Source organism: Equus asinus, chromosome 8 (genome assembly GCF_041296235.1).
Source record: "Equus asinus isolate D_3611 breed Donkey chromosome 8, EquAss-T2T_v2, whole genome shotgun sequence".
Lineage (NCBI taxonomy): Eukaryota > Metazoa > Chordata > Mammalia > Perissodactyla > Equidae > Equus > Equus asinus.
In genome coordinates, this window is record NC_091797.1 from 37308021 (window position 1) to 37327397 (window position 19377).

The following is a 19377-nucleotide window of genomic DNA, read 5'->3' on the forward strand; positions in this document are numbered from 1 at the left end:
TTCAAATTGGAAAGCAATAAATAAAACTGTCTCTATATGCAGATAACATGATACTATACATAGAAAACCCTAAAAATGCCACTAAAAAACTGTTAGAATCACTGAACAAATTCAGTAAAGTTGGGGTATACAAAATCAACATACAAAAATCCATTGTTTTTACACACTAATAACAAACTACCAAAAAGAGAAGTTAAGAAAATTAATCTCATTTACAATTGCATCAAAAAGAATAAAATACTTAGGAATAAATTTAACCAAAGAGGTCAAAGACCTGTGCACTGAAAAACATAAGACATTGATCAAAGAACTTGGAGACACAAACAAATGGAGAGATATTGCAAGTTCATGGATTGGAAGAATGAATATTGTTAAAATGTCCATACTACTCAAAGAAATCTACAGATTCAACACAATCCCTATCAAAATTCCAATGGTGTTTTTCACAGAAATAGAAGAAAGAATCCTATCATCTGTATGGAACCACAAAAGAACCTGAATAATCAAAGCAATCTTGAAAAAAGAACAAAGTTGGAAGCATCACACTTCCTAATTTCAAACTATATTACAAAGCCATAGTAATAAAGACAGTATAGTATTGGAATAAAAGCAGACATGTAGATCAATGAAACAAAATAGAGAACCCAGAAATAAACTCATATATACATGGACAATTAATTTGCAACAAAGGGGTCAAAAACATACAGTAGGCAAAGGACAGTCTCTTCAATAAATGGTGCTGGGGAAACTGGACAGCCACATGCAAAAGAATGAAACTGGACCCCTATCCTACATCTCTCACAATAATTAACTTGAAATGAATTAAAGATTTAAATGTAAAACCTGAACCATAAAACCCCTAGAAGAAAAAATAGAGGAAAAGTTCCTTGACATTTGTCTCGGCAATTGCTGTTTTGGATATACACCAAATACAGTCAACAAAAACACAAATAAACAAATGGGACTTCAGCATAGCAAAAAAAAATCAACAAAATGAAAAGACAACCTATGGAAAGGGAGAAAATATTTGTAAATCATATATCTGAAAAGAGGCTAATATCTAAAACATATAAGGAATTCATACAACTCAATAGCAAAAGGAAAATAATAATCTGATTAAAAAATGAGCTGAGGATCTGAACAGACATTTTTTCAAAGAAGACATACAAATGATCAACATGTACTTGAAAAGATGCTCAACATCACTAATGATCAGGGAATTGCAAATCAAAACCACAATGAGATATCACCTCACACCTCTTAGAATAGCTATTATCAAAAAGACAACAAATAACAAGAATTGGTGAGGATGTGGAAAAAAGGGAACCCTGCACACTGTTGGTGGGAATGTAAATTGGTGCAGTCACTATGGAAAACAGTAGGCAGTTTCTTCAAAAAATTAAAAATAGGGGCTGTCCAGGTGGCGTACTGGTTAAGTTCACAAGCTCCCGCTTCAGCACCCTAGGGTTCTTGGGTTCAGATCCTGGGTGTGGCCATACCTACTGCTCAGCAAGCCATGTTGTGGTGGTATCCCATATACAAAATACAAGAAGACTGGCACAGATATTAGCTCAGGGACAATCTTCCTCACCAAAAGAAAAAAAAAATTAAAAATAGAAGCACCTTATGATCCAGCAATCAATCCCATTTCTGGGTATATATCCAAAGGAAACAAAAACAGGATATCAAAGAGCTATCTTTACCCCCATTTTCATTGCAGCATTATTCACAATAGCCAAAATATGGAAAGAATCTAAGTCCCAATCAACAGATGAATGGATAAAGATGTGGTATATGTGATGTAATATATATATAATGAAATATTACCCATGAGAAAGAAAGAAACCCCCTACCATTTGTCATTTGTGACAACATGGATGGAGCTTGAGGGCATTATGCTAAGTGAAATAAGGCAGAGAATGAGAAATACTGCATGATATCACTTACATGTGGAATCTAAAGAAAAAGTCAAACTCAGAAACAAAGAGTAGAAAAATAGTTGACAGTGGCTGAGGGTTGGGAAATAGGGAAAGATTGGTAAAAGAAGGTTAAAAACTTCAGTTATGAGTAAGGTCTGAGGATCAAATGTTAAACATGGTGACTATAGTTGATAACACTGTAGTTTATAATTAAAATTTTCTAAGAGAGTAGAACTTAAATGTTCTCACCAAAAAAAATATGTAAAGTGATAGATGTGTTAAATAACTAGATGAGAGGCGTAGCCTTTCACAATGTACACTTTAAATATCCTACAATTTTATATCTAAATTATACCTCGATAAAGCTGAAATTTTTTAAAAAGGAAAGATAAAGCAGGGTGAGGGGAGGGAGTGATGGAAAGTACTATTTTAGAAAGGATGGTCAGGACGGTCCCTCTGAGTAGGTGATATGTGAGCAGAAACCAGAATGAAACAAAGGCGTCAATCTTGTGAAAATTATGGGGAAGAGGAAATTGCAAAGGATTTGTTTGATGCGTTTGCTGAATGGCAAGAAAGTCAGTGTGGAGAAAGTGGCATAATCGTAGGAGATTCTCCCTGTAGCAGCAGCAGGGGAAAGAGCTAATCGTGAGAAGCCTTATATTTCATATACTATGATTTTTATTCTAAAAGTGATCATTCAGAATATAGGATGTTCTATAAGATAACTTGCCCGGGCTCTTTAAAAAGTCAGTGTTATGAAAGACAAACGTGAGTGAATTGTTCTACATGCACAATATCCAACAAAAACACCATGTAAGCAACAAATGCAAGCCACATGTGTATTTTAAGTTTTCTAGTAGTAATTTAAAAAAGTAAAAATGAACAGCTGAAATTAATTTTAATCATATAGTTTATTTAACCTACATATTATTATTTCAACATGTAATCAGTATAAAAATTGAGATACTTTATATTTTTTTCTGTGTAAAATCAAAACCGGTGTGCATTTTAACGGACAGCACATCTCAACTGCACTAGCCACGTTCAGCTCAGAAGCCACACGCGACTCGTGGCTACCATATTAGACAGCATAGTTCTAGATTAAAATAGACTAAAGAAATATAACAATCGCAGTGTGTACCCTAATTGGATCCTGACTGATGGGGGAAAAAACAGCTATAGAAAACTTTCCAGGATAATGGGGAAATTTGAATGTGGGCTGGATGTTAGGTGTATTATTGAATTTCTAGTAATTTTCTTGAGTATGATAATGGTATTGGGACTACGAAAAAGAATGCCATTATTCTAAGAGAGGCATGCTGAAGTATTTAGGGATAATATCATGATATTTTCAACTTATTTTCAAATGGTTTAGAAAGCAATGAAGCAAATATGACAAAATGTTTTATAAAAGGGGGTGGTTGATGGGAAGCCACTGGAGAATTCTAAGCGAAATCGCCTGATTTGAATTGTTAAATAATCCAGTTGGCTGCTCTGTGGAGTCTGTCTAGAGGCTACCCTGTAGGGAGGCAAGAATACAAGCAGTAGCTTGACCTAGATGGAGATGGTAAGAAACGTATTCAGGGTATATTTTAAACATAGCATTGACATGATTTGCTGACATTCTTGAGATAAAAGGAAGAGAACTTTCAGGCAAGAGACTGGTAGAAACACAGGTTTTTACTTTTCCCCTTCCATGATTCGCCTTGAAATGCCCACATGAATACAGAAATAGCACGTGTGTGATTTATTACAACATACTGTTGATGCAGAGCTGAAAGCAGAGCATCATTTAGTCAAACAGGATTGCAGTGAAGGTCAGGAGAAGATATCGCCAGTTACATAATTAAGACTCCTTGCCCAGCAACTATTAGGGCAGAAATCCAATCAGAGGTTACCAGGGGCTGGGGGTAGGAGGAGTGACTGACTTCAAAAGGGACAAGAGGAAATTTGGGGGGATGATGCAAATATTCGTTCTTGATCATGATGATGTTCACACAACTATATACATTGGGCAAATCTCACAAAGCTGCACACCTAAATTTTATGATATGTCAATTACATCTAAATAACCCTGACTTTAAAATTTTTTATTATTATTACCATATTCAGAGAACATTTCCTCTTTTTTAGCAAAAGTTTATCATTAAAAGAGAGAAAGGAAACATTATTTATGCTAAATTCTCCCAATTAATATATGACTAAATACCATCTTTTTGTATAGGGAGAACTATGAGTACATAAAACACACACACAAAAGAAAGACTTCTTGCCTAAAGAACAGAACATGATACACAGCCACAGCTTAGGATAAGGGGACCAAGAGCAGTCAGCAAAGGCAAGAGGCAAGAGGAAAGGAACGGCTGGAGGCACTAAAGGGTAACCCAGAAAAAGCATATCATGGAAAGCAGGGAATTCATTTCATTCAAGAAATATTTACTGTGCCACCCGCCCCACTCCCTCCATTTACCAGGCAAGATTCTAGTGGCTTAGAATAGATCAGCAAACAAGAGACCAACTTCCCTGTCCTATATTCTAGCAGAGGGATAAGATAATACACGTAATAAATAAACATTATAAACAAATAAAATATACATTAGAAATTACTAAGATGTATGGAAAAAAGTAGGGTAAGAGCGATTGAGAATACCAGGAGGCAGGATACAATATTAAATAGGGTTAAGTTTACAAAAAAAAGTAAGGGCTCCTTAGTGTCAAATGCTGCAAGGAGGCAGATGTGGATGTGGCTGAGGAGAGGAAATTGGACTCACTGATTTTTCATTCTCACGCTGAGGGAGTTTCTCTTCAGTACGCTTTCTTCTTTCATGCCCATTGGATCTGAGCTCACTCTGAAAGCTTTCCCACACTTCTCACATGTATATGGTTTCTCTCCTGTGTGGACTCTTCTGGGTACATTAAGTTCTGAGCTCTGATGAAAGGTCTTCTCACATTCATTACATTCAAAGGGTTTCTTCCCAGTGTGGATCCGGTGGTGTCCAGTGAGGGCTGAGATATTCTTAAAGGATTTCCTGCAGTCCTCTCATTCACAGGGTTCCACTCCAGTGTGAATTCTCTCGTGTTTAATAAGATCTGAGCTCCCATGGAAGGCTTTGTGACCCTAGTCGCACATAGACGGTTTCTCCCCACTATGGATTCTTTTGTGCTGGGTTAGGGCAGAGCTCTGGCTGAAGGCCTTCCCACACTCTTCACATCCATAAGGTTTCTCACCACTGTGAATTCTGTTATGTAGGGTGAGGGCTGAGATCACTCTGAAAGCTTTTCCACATTCTTCACATTCACAAGCTTTCTCTTTGTCATGCATTTTCTCGTGGGGAATAAGTTCTGACTGCCAACAGATGTTTTCACAACTTGTGCTATATTCACAGAAACTGTGTGCACTGTGAATTCTTTCATACATGGCATATTCCAAGTTTATGTGCAAACTTTCCCCTAATCCTCTTCTTTTTGTTCTGACGTCAGAATGTCCTGATCTTCGTTGTTCACCTCCTTAGAATTGCTATTCTTATCTTTCAATGCTTCTATGGATTTTCCACACTGATTCTTCTATTTGTCAAGATGACTCAGTGTGACTCCTCATTTTCAAAACGTTCTTTTCCATTGATTCCCCACTCCTAACCTGGGTCTTAACACTTGACACTAAGAAAAAGGAAAAATAACAATAAGGAAGAGGGAGAGCAAAAAAAGAAAATGTCACTTGTTTATTGCACTCACATGGGAGAAAAAATGAATAGTAATTATGTGGAAGAAGAATAATGGGCTGTGACGAAACATTTTCTAGGCGTAAAAATTGTTTAAATACTATAAGCAAGGAGCAAGACAAAATTAACAAGAAATAGTGGGATAGAGTTTCCCAAGAGAGACAAAGGGAAAGGAGAACAAGTTGAAATAGAAAATAAAAGGAAATAAAATATGTGGTAAACAATAAAATGGAAAATCTAAGCACACAAAGATAGGGGTGTATAACCTCAGAGTGCCCTCCAAACTGAATGAAATGGAGCTAAAAGAATAGGTTACGTCTGGAGTAATCCCACCAAGAAGGCTCAGGAATGAGATGCAATTGAAGGAATCTGTTCAGCCCTGGGCTAATGCACGCACCTCACTTCAAATACATTCTCTTCTGGCTGCTAGATTATTCTCAGTATTTTCTTTCAAAATATAACTCTAAACTCCTCTTCCATACATACAGAAACCACTAAGCTCCCTCCTATAGGAAACTTCCCTTGATTAACTTTGACCCAACTCTGATCAAACCAGGAGTTGTCTTTGGGCTCTCTTAGAAATTATTGTTCACTCTGTACTAATATGTGAATTGTTACATATGCTATTTTGTTAACTCTTAGCTAATCAGGTCATATATTTATTTTGTCTCCCTAACAAAAATGTAAGCTCTCTTCTGGCATAGATTCTACCTATTCTATGAATAATCTCTTAATCAAAACCCAAAAGAAAGTTTATCTTCAATATAAGTATGGTATATTATTTCAATGATGTTATTCATAGACTCTAAGCATAGCAATGACACCTGAAATAAGAGACTGGTATGCTCATGGGCTCTTTCAGCGTTCATATAACAAATATTTATTAAACATGAATCATATGTCACTATGTTCTGGGGATAACTACAGTCCCTCACTTTAAAAAGCTCACAGTCTAGTACCATGCTTCTCAAACTTCAGTGGGCATATCACATGGGGAGCTTGTGAAAATGCAAATTCGATCCTGCCCCTGGATATTAATTAGTAGGTCTGAGTGATACTCAGGAATCTATATTTGTAATAAGCACTCCCACTGATTCAGATTCAGGTGGTCCTCGGACATCACTCAGGGAAATACTGTCTAGTAAATCCATATGTTTTTTGAAAACAAAGCCAGGAGAACATCAAGGAAGACTGGGTTGAAGATCCCATTGCAATGGACTAGCTGACCTGGGGGAAGACTAAGGGCTTTAAGAGTGTGGTATATGGGGATTATAAATTTTTATCTAAAGTGGTAAAAATAAAATGAATCTGAATGCAAGGGATCCTATGCTTTTTGAATGATGACAGGTTGAAACTCTGGTATTCAGTTTTTTTCCATTTTTCCTTCTGGAAGATTTTAAGATTCATAGCTGGAAATGATCTATATGATGTGTTGTTAAATTTCCAAGATAAAGAAAGAAGAGAAAAGAAAGTAGAAACTCTCAGATTCTTTATGACTCACCTGCCCAGGAGCTTGTACAGGCCTCTCTTAAGTCAGCTCCATGCAGATCGAGAACATAGGATTCCTGACCCTGCTCCAGCTGGGAAATTACAGCGGGTCTGGGAAATTGCAATGTTCCTTGTATGGAAGGTAACAGGATACAATTACCTGGAGAGTAAAACAAAGCTACTCCAAAGCCTGGTCCTAGACTTATAGTCAGTAACAGGTCAATAGAGATCAGAGGGATAAATAAGCAGAGAATAAATAAGAGACAGATTTAAAATATCCCCAGAGTATATAAAACATATAAATAATTCCTACAAATCAATAACAAGAAGGCAATCAATTAGAAGTGTGGCAAAAGAATAGGCATTTCACAAAATAGTATGTCTAAACAGCCAGTAAACATTTAACAAGGTGCTCAACTCCATTAGTTAATAGTGAAATGCAAATTAGAACCACAGCAGATATCATTTCACACCCACCATAATGGCTAAAATGAAAAGGACAGTGCCAAGTGTGGACAAGCCTGTGGAGCAACTACAACTTTCAAACACTGCTGCTAGGAGCACAAGTTTGCACAACTACTTTGGTAAACTGCCATACACTATGACCCAGCAATTCTTAGTTATAAATGCAACAGAAATGCATATATATGTTCACCAAAGACATAATAACCAAAACTGGAAACAACTCAAATGTCCATCTACAGTAGAATGACAAATCATAGTATGATCACCCAATGGAATAATCTACAGTAACAAGAATGAACGAACAGTGACCGCTGGCAACAAAAGAACAAATCTCACAAATATAATGATGAGTGAGAGAACCAAACATAACAGAAGATATACTGTTTGATTCCATTTATATAAAATTCAAAAACAGGCAACATTAATCTATCAGGTTAAAAGTCAGGGGGCCAGCTCCATGGCTGAGCGGTTAAGTTCGCACGCTCCGCAGCGGCAGCCCAGGGTTTGGATCCTGGGTGCAGACGTGGCACTGCTCGTCAGGCCACGTTGAGGCGGCGTCCCACATCCCACACCTGGAAGGACCTGCAACTAAGATATACAACTATGTACTGGGGGGTTTGGGGAGATAAAGCAGAAAAAAAAAAGTCAAGAAAATTATTATCTCAAGTAGAGGCAGAGAAAAGTATTGCCTGAAGCGGGCACAAAGGGGCAGGCTACTGAGGTGCAGGTAATGTTCTGTTTCTTAATCTCGGATGGTCATGTGGGTGCTTTTGCTTTACGAAAATTCATCAAGCTGTACACTTACAACAAATATATAAAAGGAAAGGAGAGAATCGTATCAGAGAATCAGCTTTCTGATCCCCAAAAAGCAAAGGCACATCTACCTAGGCTGCCCTCCTTCTGCTAAAGAAAAAGAAATTCTTCCTGATGGATTGTGTGCAATAAGATTTTATAGGAGAGTTTCTCTCTGATCTAGTGGAGCTGGCAGGAATTAAAGGATGAATTCCATGAGAATTCAAGGATAGCAAAGGAAGCAGTTTCCCTGTGTACATACAGAGTAGTTCCAGAAAACCAGAAATGGTCAGCAGAGAGAAAATTCTATCTCTGGACCCAAAGAAAGTCCCAAGAAACTCTTCCCTCAGGAGGCCATAAAGATAGAGCATGATCCTTATCTAAGTAACATTGAACACTGATACATGAAAAAGTAAAGCAGAACCAAAGTGAGTGCATAGAGTCTTTACCCAGAGAAAGCCAATTCTCATAATTCTCCAGCATCACATTCCTATAGGCGTCCCTCTAAGCAAGGATCAAACACATCCATTCCTTCTGAGTGAAGTACAGAGCTATGTCTTCAAACATCACCAGCTCCTGAAACAACAAATACCTACTGTCCTGGGAATAATCCTACGACTGCAATAAAATAAACAAGGAGATCTTGCTAGAGTGAAATGCTATCACTCTTATTATGATTGTGGAAGAAGTGCAGGGAAACAACAGAGAAAGCAGTAAAGGTGTGAGGGTATAATCTAAAGACAGAGTTACACCAGCAAATAAATTCTATTTAATGGGGAATAAACATCTAAAATTTGGAGCTGGGTAGTCGAAGACTACCTTGATTGAGGGTATAAATTACAGTTGGCCTTATTCACAGAGAATAATCACTCTCAAGGAGAGAAAGGAAATCAGAGCTCACCTGGGGACAGTTTATCAAAGATAACCCTTCCCATGCCCTGTCTCCTTGGCAACTCTCATGATGAAAGGCAGATGCAGGGGAAGCAGATGTAGCAGACAGGTGAGAAAGCAATCAACAGAGTCAATGGGGGCAATTCCTCAGTAAAAGACTCCCTCCTGTCAGTAGTTTTCCTGTGAATCTAGGAACCCTATCCAGATGTATCCTAAAAACAGAAACTAGAACCCTCACTGCCATGGTCAATACACTCTCAACTCAACTGGTTTCTCTGGTAGCTCTCACCTATTTTCATACAGTGTTCAATCTGTTTCAACAAGCTAAAATGATCTCTGACATACAGGCTTCAGGTTTTCCCTGTAGGATTCTGTTCACACTGCTGCTGCCATCTGGAATATGTCTTTGCTCTTCTACCTATATCCTAACCCTCCAATCCCTACCCTGTCCCCACCCATGATTGACAGCACATCTCCTCTGAGAAGACTTGGGAACAAAATGATGCTCTCTTGGGGCAGCCCTCAAGCAAAAGTTCATTGGTCAGCTAACTATTACTTTTCTTTTACTTACTTACTGTGGTCCATCACAGAAATTCTGGGATTCTTTTCCTCAGATCAAACTCCTAAAATTAACTGCATCCTAGCATTCAGTAATCCTCCCACCTTTGATTTTCTAATCCTATCCCCTCTATATCTATTGTGGCACAGCCTTTTTAACAGATACAAAGGTGCAAACTATATACAAGAAGTATGTAACAGAGTCGTTTGATACTCAAAAAGCCTGACAGAAATCTAAAATATTAATAGGAACTTCCTTTTTCCATTCCCTTTGATATAGCCAGCTCATTCTGAAGCCTGAGGGTCACTCACTGGACTCTGTGCTGCTTCACTGTTACCTTCATAATCCATTTTCCTTTCACATCTCTTGGTACTTAGAAAAGAAACCCATTCAATCTCTAAAGTTAACCCACACTTTCATTTCCAAATTCATATCCTCACAGATTCTGAACTCTAATTTATCGATTATCCAGAAATCCCCTGGATAATCTTTCCTCATGTCTGAAGAGCAGTATCTCAGAGCTGAGGCACGGACCTCAGTATTGAGCTGGTTTCCTCCAGTTCTTCTAACACCTTTGCAGCACTCCTCCTTCTACCACAAGTGCAAGTCTGCCTTTATTTGATCTGTTTGAAATACAGTCATGTGTCACTTAAAGACAGGGATGCATCCTGAGAAATTCATTGTTAGGCAGTTTCATCCCTTGAACATCATAGAGTGTACTTACACAAACCTAGATGCTATATCCTACTACAAATCTAGGCTATATGGTACTAATCTGACGGGACCACTGTCATATACGCAGTCTGTCATTGACTAAAACATCATTATGCAGCACATGACTGTACGTCACTTTTAACTATTCTCTTCCTTTCTCTGACTTCCTTCTTGCTGTTTCCTACTTAGTTTTCCTCCTTGGTCTCCTTCAAGGGTAGCTCTTCTTCTACTCACCTCTTGCACTCTAAGTGTATTTAAGGTCTCCATCCTAGTCCCTCTGCCAGTCTCACTGTACACCTTCTCCCTAGTGACCACATTTACATTCATGCCTTCAACTTGAGCAGATGACTCTCAAATCTGCATTTCTAGCCCAGATCTCTCTACTCAAGTCAAAACACGTCTTCACTCAATAGACACCTTTGCTTCCATGTCCACAGGCACCCCAAACTCATTATCTCTAAGTCCAAACTGATCATTTCCTTCTTCTATAATGCCAAACTTAGTGAACAGCACTTCTATCTACTCAGGCATCAAAGCCATAAACCTCTCTCTCTTATGTGCCTTATACATATACTCAGTCATAAAGACCAAATATTCCATCCCTGTTATACCTCTGACCCCACTCCCAGAGCACCTGGTACATGCTTCTACCACAGTACTTATCACATTGGATTATTATCACGGACTTCCTTGTTTGTTTCCCCAAACAAACTGAAGTGCCTTGAGAGCAGGAGCCAAATGTTCTTCAATTTTGTATCTCCACTACCCAGCATAATTATCTGGCACTTAAAGTATGCTCAATACATTCTGCATGAATGAATGCATGAATTAAATTAATTGTTAGCATCTGCTCCAGGAGTACAAGGGGCTTACAAAGAAAGCTGACCTTATTAAACTGAGAGCTGGCCTCTCCTCCTAGATATATCAGGTATAGGATTAGGGGCCGACCTGCAGCTCTCCAGATGAAGACCTACAGTGCCTCCTCAATTGCACCAGCAGTCTGGAGCTTTTGAGTTCCATCAGACAGACTTTCTGGCCCAAGGGCAATACATTTACTCTTATCAAATATTTTAATATTTTATCTTTAAAAAACATTTGGCTTGGATAATTATTTACTATTCTATAAAACAGAGAACAGAATATCACAAATAAAATCTCCCTTTGTCTAATTCTCTTTCAGAATTTTCCCAATTAGAAATCCTGCACTTTCTCTGGGCTGGGGCCAAACGGCATCTTATCAGGTAACAAAACTTACCTCTTGTTTATGAGAGGTTGTATGTGACATCCAGATCCTCCCTCAATTGATAACTTGGTTCCTTAGGGTGAGGCTTACCCTTATTCAATCCCACCCTTTCCAGCCACAAACTAGAATCATCCTGTTTATCTCCCTCTTCATCATCTGGACTGAAATAGGATCCTATATTTTTCATCATTGTAAGGAACTGAACTGCTACATTACACCACAGCCATTCTCTCTAAATAAGGGCTATCTAGTAAATTATTAAAGGTGAAGTCAGTAACCAGAATAGGAAAAAGATGCATGTCTTTTTACCATGAAGCTGTTTTATATCATATTTCCTAATAACTAAATAGTCTGTTGTGAAAATATAGCGAAACGCAGAAGGAAATGCAAACCCCCTGACTACGTAACCCTCATCGTAGCTTTACCATTATTTGGACCTAGGCCCCCACACCTTGGAAAAGACTTCCTGACAATCTTACCTAAACTGTCACATCTACCACCCCATCTTCTCCCAACCTCATCACTCTCCCCCTGCTTTATTTCTACATATACATACATATTTATTTTCTCTCTTTTCCACTACACTATGTGAGCTCCCTGAGGGCAGCAACTTTATCAATCACCATGTCCAGAGAAAGCCTGGGGAATGAAGGAGGGCAGGGACAGAGCTGTGAAGCCTGGAACAGCTGAGAACAGGGAGTTCAATCCCCATACCAATTTTAAAGAATGGGCTGTGGATCACCCTAAGGAAAACATGGATGATCTGCAAACATGTTCTATAAAGGGCCAGATGATAAATACTTATGGTTTTGCAGGCCACACAGTCTCGATCTACTCAACTCTGCTGTTGTAGCATGAAAGCCGTACATAAACAAATGAGCATGGCTGTGTTCCAATAAAATTTATGGACAGGGAAGTTAGAAATTTTATAATTTTCACATGTCACAAAATATTATTCTTTTGATTGTTTTTCAACCATTTAAAAATGTAAAAACCATTTTTAGTTCAAGGGCCATACAAAAACAGGTGGTAGGTCCCATTAAGCCTGCAGGCTGACCTCTGCCATAGGGAATAAGATGGCCAGTCTCCAGAGCCACAGCAGGGTGGGGTTGCTTCAGGAATAGCTCAGGAATAGCTTTCAGTCACTCAGAGGGCAGCCCAATGTTCATTTAATTCTTTTTTTTTTAATATTTATATGTATAACATCCAAAAATCAGTTCTTGGTACCATCCTTTGGAAGACATGCTCTAGCTCATTTTCTATTGGACTGCCAGAACTCTCTTCATAAGCAGAAGGATGACTGCTAGCTCCCCACCTCTCTTTTGTAGGACCCAAGAAAAAGGGATGACATTTTCAGGCTGGTTGACTATGGGCCAATGTTGGATAACTGGTGAATCCAAGGCTGATACCAAAATCTTCTCACATGCCAAGCTCTGCCTTTCTTGGGCACCAGATGGAACCCAGATGTAGGAATGTCATCAAAAGGGAAGAAAAAAAGGACTATTCATATGTTAAAATTAAAATCCCAGGAAAGATATGAAGGAGCAATCTCACTGGACTGCAGAGAAAGGGAAAATCCAATTCTCATTCCATTTTAGAAAAAGACAGAGGATTCATACAGAGTTTCCTACAAAAGCATGCAACTCTAAAAACTATATCAATATAGTCAGCAACAAAGAGGTCAAGGAAAAATCTCAGTTGAGGAGCTTTGCCACTACCTGCTTTAGCCCTTAAGAAAACCAGGTTCTTCATTGTCTCTCCCCTGGCCAGTAGAGACTCCGCCTCCTCTTACCTACTCTTCTCCACCCAGATCTCACTCTTCATCTCCCATCACTCCTATGACCACCTCTCTGCTAGGTGAATCATGGACCCACCTCCAGTCCTGTCTCTCTCCAGGTAGGACATCCAGGGCCTGCTCCTCAGGACAGGCCTCCTCAAGGGAGCCAAACCCATGTGGACACCTATCAGAAATAACTGCCTTCTCTGACGTGACTGACATTTTGAGCCACAGGGCAGGAGCTGCTCTGCCTTTTCTGTCCATTGACAGTATGGCTTTAGAGACCAGTAAAGTTCAGAGGCTCCACTCTGCATTTCAAGTATTGGCCTGCAAGAAAAGGGCAGGAGAAAAGAAAGAGAAAAGAAGTCATGAATGAGAGTAGTACCACATCAACAATTAAAGATCACAAAAGGAGCCAGCCCTGGTGGCCTAGTGGTTAAAGTTCCATGCTCTCACGGCTTCGGCCACATGGGTTCACTTCCCTGACACGAAACCACACCACCCATTTGTCAGTTGCCATGCTATGGTAGTGGCTCACATAGAAGTATTTACAACAACTAGGATATATAACCATGTACTGGGGCTTTGGGGAGGGAAAATAAAAACACTTTTAAAAATCACAAAAGAACCTAGCAGCTGGAAGGGAAAAGAAATTGGCAGACAGGAAGAAAATTAAAGCTCTGATCAGAATTTTAGGGTTACCAAGGACAACCTAATACGGTGGTTAAGAGCTCAGATGCCGGCACCAGACCCCTTGGGTTGCCTATCTCAACTTACCAGCTATGCCACCACGGGCAAGTTTACTATCCTCTCTAGGGTTCAAGTTGCCTATCTAAAAATTGCGATAGGGGGGCTGGCCCCGTGGCCGAGTGGTTAAGTTCGCGCGCTCCGCTGCAGGCGGCCCAGTGTTTCGTTAGTTCGAATCCTGGGCGCGGACATGGCACTGCTCATCAAACCACGCTGAGGCAGCGTCCCACATGCCACAACTAGAAGAACCACAACGAAGAATACACAACTATGTACCGGGGGGCTTTGGGGAGAAAAAGGAAAAAAAACAAAATCTTTAAAAAAAAAAAAAAAAAAAAAAAAATTGCGATAGGGATAGCACCCACCTCATTGGGTTTTTTGAGAGTTAAATGACTTAATACATATATATATAAAGCACTTAGAACAAGACCTGACCCAGAATAAGCGCTATATTCAACTGTGTGCCAAGTAAAATTTTAAAATTTTAATGTTAAAGAATGAGGAGCTTAGGATCTTCTCCTAAAGAAGGAGCACGGGGAGTAGAGAAAAACAGGCTAGAAGAGGTAAAGAAAAAGATGCTCGGCCAGGCGGGACCTCCTGCATCCCAATTCACCCCACCTCCCGCCCCGCCCCAGAAGGCCGGCGAGGGGCGGCCGCCAGAACTCTGCCCGAGACTGCACATACCTGCCCCGCGGCCTCAGCTCCGCCGCCGCCCTTGCGAGTCCTGCCTTCCCGGCGGCGGCACGGAAGGAGTGCAAAGGGCGCCCCCAAGGTGAGGTGGAAGAAACCCCACCCGCGGCTCAGAGCCCTCAAGTTCCGCAGTCTCCATGGTAACGCGCGGCTCACCCTTCTAGGACCCCCGGAGGACTCTTCTCTTTGGTCCAGCGCTGCAAACCCTGAGAAGCTGGAGGGTCTGAGCCATTGCTTTTCAGTTTGAGGCTGTTGCCACGTTTGAGAACAGATTCGCTTGCACAGGAAATTTATTTTCTTCAGTGAATGAAGAGAGAAAACAAAGAAAGAAAATGGGAGCAAGAGTTAATCAGAATTACTTGAATGTAAACTCCATGGGGCAGATATCTTTAACTCTTTTATTCACTCATGTATCCCAAGCTCTTAAAACAGTTGCTGAAGAAATGCTTATTAAATAAATGATTTGAAACGGGTCTGAAAAAAATCGCCGCAAAGCATCTTTGACTAACAGCATATGCCTCTTATCAGTAGCTTTATTTAAAAGAGAACTACGTGTCGCATATATTTAAATGTGTTAGAATTTTTAGGATTATGAAGACCCACAAGCATGCATTATAAATAAAGTATGCTGTATTTTCCAAAATATTGCATTTCCAATATATGGTATTTTTCTATAATATATTTAATTATATTTCAGCATAATGATTAGCAGCAGAAACTTGAACAGAAAATATTAAATATATGTTAGTAATAAAGTTAAGCACAAAAGAAATATTTAAAAGTTTGAGGATGTAGCAAATATGTTTTAGATTGTTCTTCCCAACACTAGAATATGAACTTTCTAGCATAAAATTAGGGGACATTACCTTTTTAGAAGAGGAAACTCCAAGAAAATTATTTCAAAAGGACAGCCAAAATAAACAAAACAAAATCCATGAAATCAAAGACAAAAAACAAACACCTGCTAAATTTCTGAGTTGAACTGGAAAAATAATCAGAATACTTAACAAGATTATTGGAAGGAAAATGATAAAAGACCTGTGACAGTTAAAATGAATGAGCTGGAGCTACATTTTTCATTAAGGACAAATCTCAAAACCATAAAGTTAAATACAAAGTACTAAGTAACCCCTCTGAAGTATTCTTGCCAAAAATATTGAACGTAAATCAAATCAAGCCTTTAAACTTAGAGAATATGTACACAGTGAAACCATTTGTATAAAATTACTAAAATGTAAATTATACTATATAATGTTTGTGGCTACCCACATATATACTGAAAATATATAAACATGCATGGGAATAACAACATCAATATCAAGATCATAGTTAATCTGAGAAGGAAGGGGAGAGGGCTTGGGGAGGGGAAGACAAGGGAATTTAATCATTTCTGTAATATTTAGGTCAAGTTAGATGTTGAGTATTCCTTAAATTATTCTTTTGTATGCCTGAAATACTCGCTATTTTTTCCCAAAACCCCAGGAAATGAATTTGGTAATTTCAACAGATGGCAGAGGGGCCATAGAATTACTTAACAACGATCAGGCTTCTATTTCTCCATCAAAGATCCTGACCTTCAATTGAGAGTGGGAGGAAAAACAGTAATATGTGGAAATTAAATTTCATGACATACAAGGAGATAGTAAAAGAATAACTACTTCCTGTAAATGCAAGTCTTCATATCTAGATAAAATCACTTGAAGGATCCTGAAGGCAGGCAGATTGGCCACAGGACCCCTGAAGGCCACTTTGAAGGAGTGCGACTGATGCCCAAGACTGACAGATGTCCAAATTTTTAAAAAGTAAAGAAGGTGAATTGTGGAATTAACAGGCTGAAAATCTTGACATGGATCCCTGAAAAATTCCAGCATTAATGATTTTAGGACATCTTTTATGAGCAATTAGGGTTAATCAAGAACAAAGAGTGTAAGTAAATTGTATCTCAGTTGGACTAGATTATTAAAGTGGCAGACTAAGGGTCTGCTGTGGAAGTAAAGTATCTTCATATCAGCAAAGTCTATCATAAATGAACCCCATGAATATACGCGAATTGGAAGTTAGTACTGTTAAGTAGATTGACATGAGGAAGGAAGAATGTACCCACTCAGCCTGGATGGTAGGTGACTATGTATAGCATCTCTCCTGCAGCCCCTTGCTCAGTGTCTTTGCACAGTATTCACTGAACTCAATTACAGAATTAGGGACTTAGTATCCTTAGGGATCAGTCTAATCAAAACACAACTTCCTTTAGAGGAGAAGGATAAAATTGTATTAAATGGAGGATTGGAGACATTTTTTTGTATAAAGATCATTATTTAGCAATCATTATGAGCCAGGCACTTTCATATAAAATACATTATATTTTCCTCCTCACTATAAGCTTGTGAGTGAAGGATTTATTGTCACTATTTTACAGATGCAGCAATTGAGATGCAAAGGAGTTAAGTGACTTGCCCAAAATATCAAGCTAGTAAGTGGCAGAGGCAGGAATGAGGTCTTCTGCATATAAGATTGGTGCACTTTCCATGATACCACTTTATAACAAATGTGCCAAGTACTTTCTAATCTCCTTTGCCTTTGAATAAATAGAAGCCCTGATTGGGCTGGAGAGACTGCCTTTATGTTCAGAATAGTGCACATATGAGATCCAAGACTCTGAAGTTATTAGTTTCTCTTCTAATTTTATCCTCCTTTGTAATTTTAGGCAAACTTTTAATCTCTTGGGCCTCAGTTTTCCCAGGTGCGAAATGAAGGAATTGTACCTGATGACTACTATGGTATCTTCCAGAGGTGCAATCTATTATTCTAATCATGAAATTTGATGTCAGGCAATGTGTTAAATGATTTCAATATATTATCTCATTTAATCCTCATAAAACTCTGAAAATTAGGTATTTATACTGGATCCATGTTGCAGACGAGGAAACTAGGGCATGAAAAATATACCTTGCGTAGGGTCTTATGCACACAGGTACCAGGTAGTTTAGCCTGAATTCAATCCCATAATTAAGTAAATTTGATTTCATTTTGATAAGCTTTAAAAGAAGTTAACTATGACCATTCACAAAGATATGCTATCATTCTTCCCACTGAAAGGAACCGAGACTCCTTGGAGAAATGGCTGATTCCAGGTCTGGAACAGGAAATATACAAAATGAGACTGAAACATCTTGTCCTGCCAAGCTATCAAAGACTCTTAGAGTTAGATGAAAAGGACAAAGGAGGCAAAATAAAAGGACTCCCACTGGCCAAAGATGGAATCATTTGAACATTAAAAAAATGTAATGACTGCAATTGATTAAGACTCCTTGAATGTTTTTTTAAAATCCATGAGTTCACAGTGATACTCAAAAGGAGAAAACAAATATATATATATTAGTTATCAATTACTGCATATCAAATTACCTCAAAATTTAGAATCAAATATCAAATATTTATTATCTCAACAAGTTTCTACAGGTCAAGAATCCAACGGCAGTTTAGCTATTGGTTCTGATTCTATCACAAGATTGCAGCCAAGATGTCGACCTGTGCTGCAGTCAAGTGAAGGCTTGACTGGAGGCTGGAGGATCCACTTCTAAACTCATTCATATGGCTCTTGGCAGGAGGCTTCAGTTCTTTGCCACATGGGTCTCTCCTTACAACATGCAGCTAGCTTCCCCCAGAGTGAATGATCTGAGAAAGAGAGAGAGAGAAAGAGGGACCAAGATGGAAGCCACAGTTTCTTTTATAACCTAATATTAGAAATAACATCACTTCTGCTGTATTTAGTTGGTCACACAAACCGACCCTGGTATAATGTGGGAGGCAGGTACACAAGAGTAAGAATACTGGAAGACAGTGCCATTGATGGACATTTTGAAGGATGTCTAACACATCATTGGTCATGGCACCTGGGCCACAACTACTTACTCTGAATATTGGCAATTACATTGAAAAGTTAACTTTTATTCTGTCTTTCCTATATGAACTACATTCAGAATAACCAAACAGCCCTGAATTGATAGGTTGATGACAGGAACTCCTTCTTTGCAAAGGAATTCTAGCTCATAAATGTGAAAAAATTATTGAATTAGAAAATCACAATTTCACCATCTCTAATGAAATGGTTGATTCAGGCAAAGAACATAATGGACGAAACCACCAGATGAAAGGTTGATGGAGAACTTGACATGGAGGGATCCAACTACCAAGTGCTGAACTCATTCATCTATTCTAGCATCACAAAGAGTGGAACAATTGGACATTATATGCTTCCTGATATAAAGCAAAAAAAAGAAGTACATAGCAACGGTTAAGAATTCTTACCCATAAAGGTAAACCAAACTCTAATCAAACCTTTAGAGCTAACATCTAGTTAACAGGAAATACAA

At 38.8% G+C, this 19377-nt stretch overlaps 1 long non-coding RNA gene across 1 annotated transcript; it reads right to left on the reverse strand.

Moving 5' to 3' along the window:
* Positions 1-2819: 2819 nt before the first annotated feature.
* LOC106835447 (uncharacterized) lies at positions 2820-15134 on the reverse strand. The gene is made up of 4 exons (XR_011505141.1): positions 14999-15134; positions 13665-13894; positions 7140-7256; positions 2820-5576 (listed from the first exon to the last, which is right to left on the reverse strand). It is a non-coding gene; the product is annotated as an uncharacterized lncRNA (long non-coding RNA).
* Positions 15135-19377: the final 4243 nt, after the last annotated feature.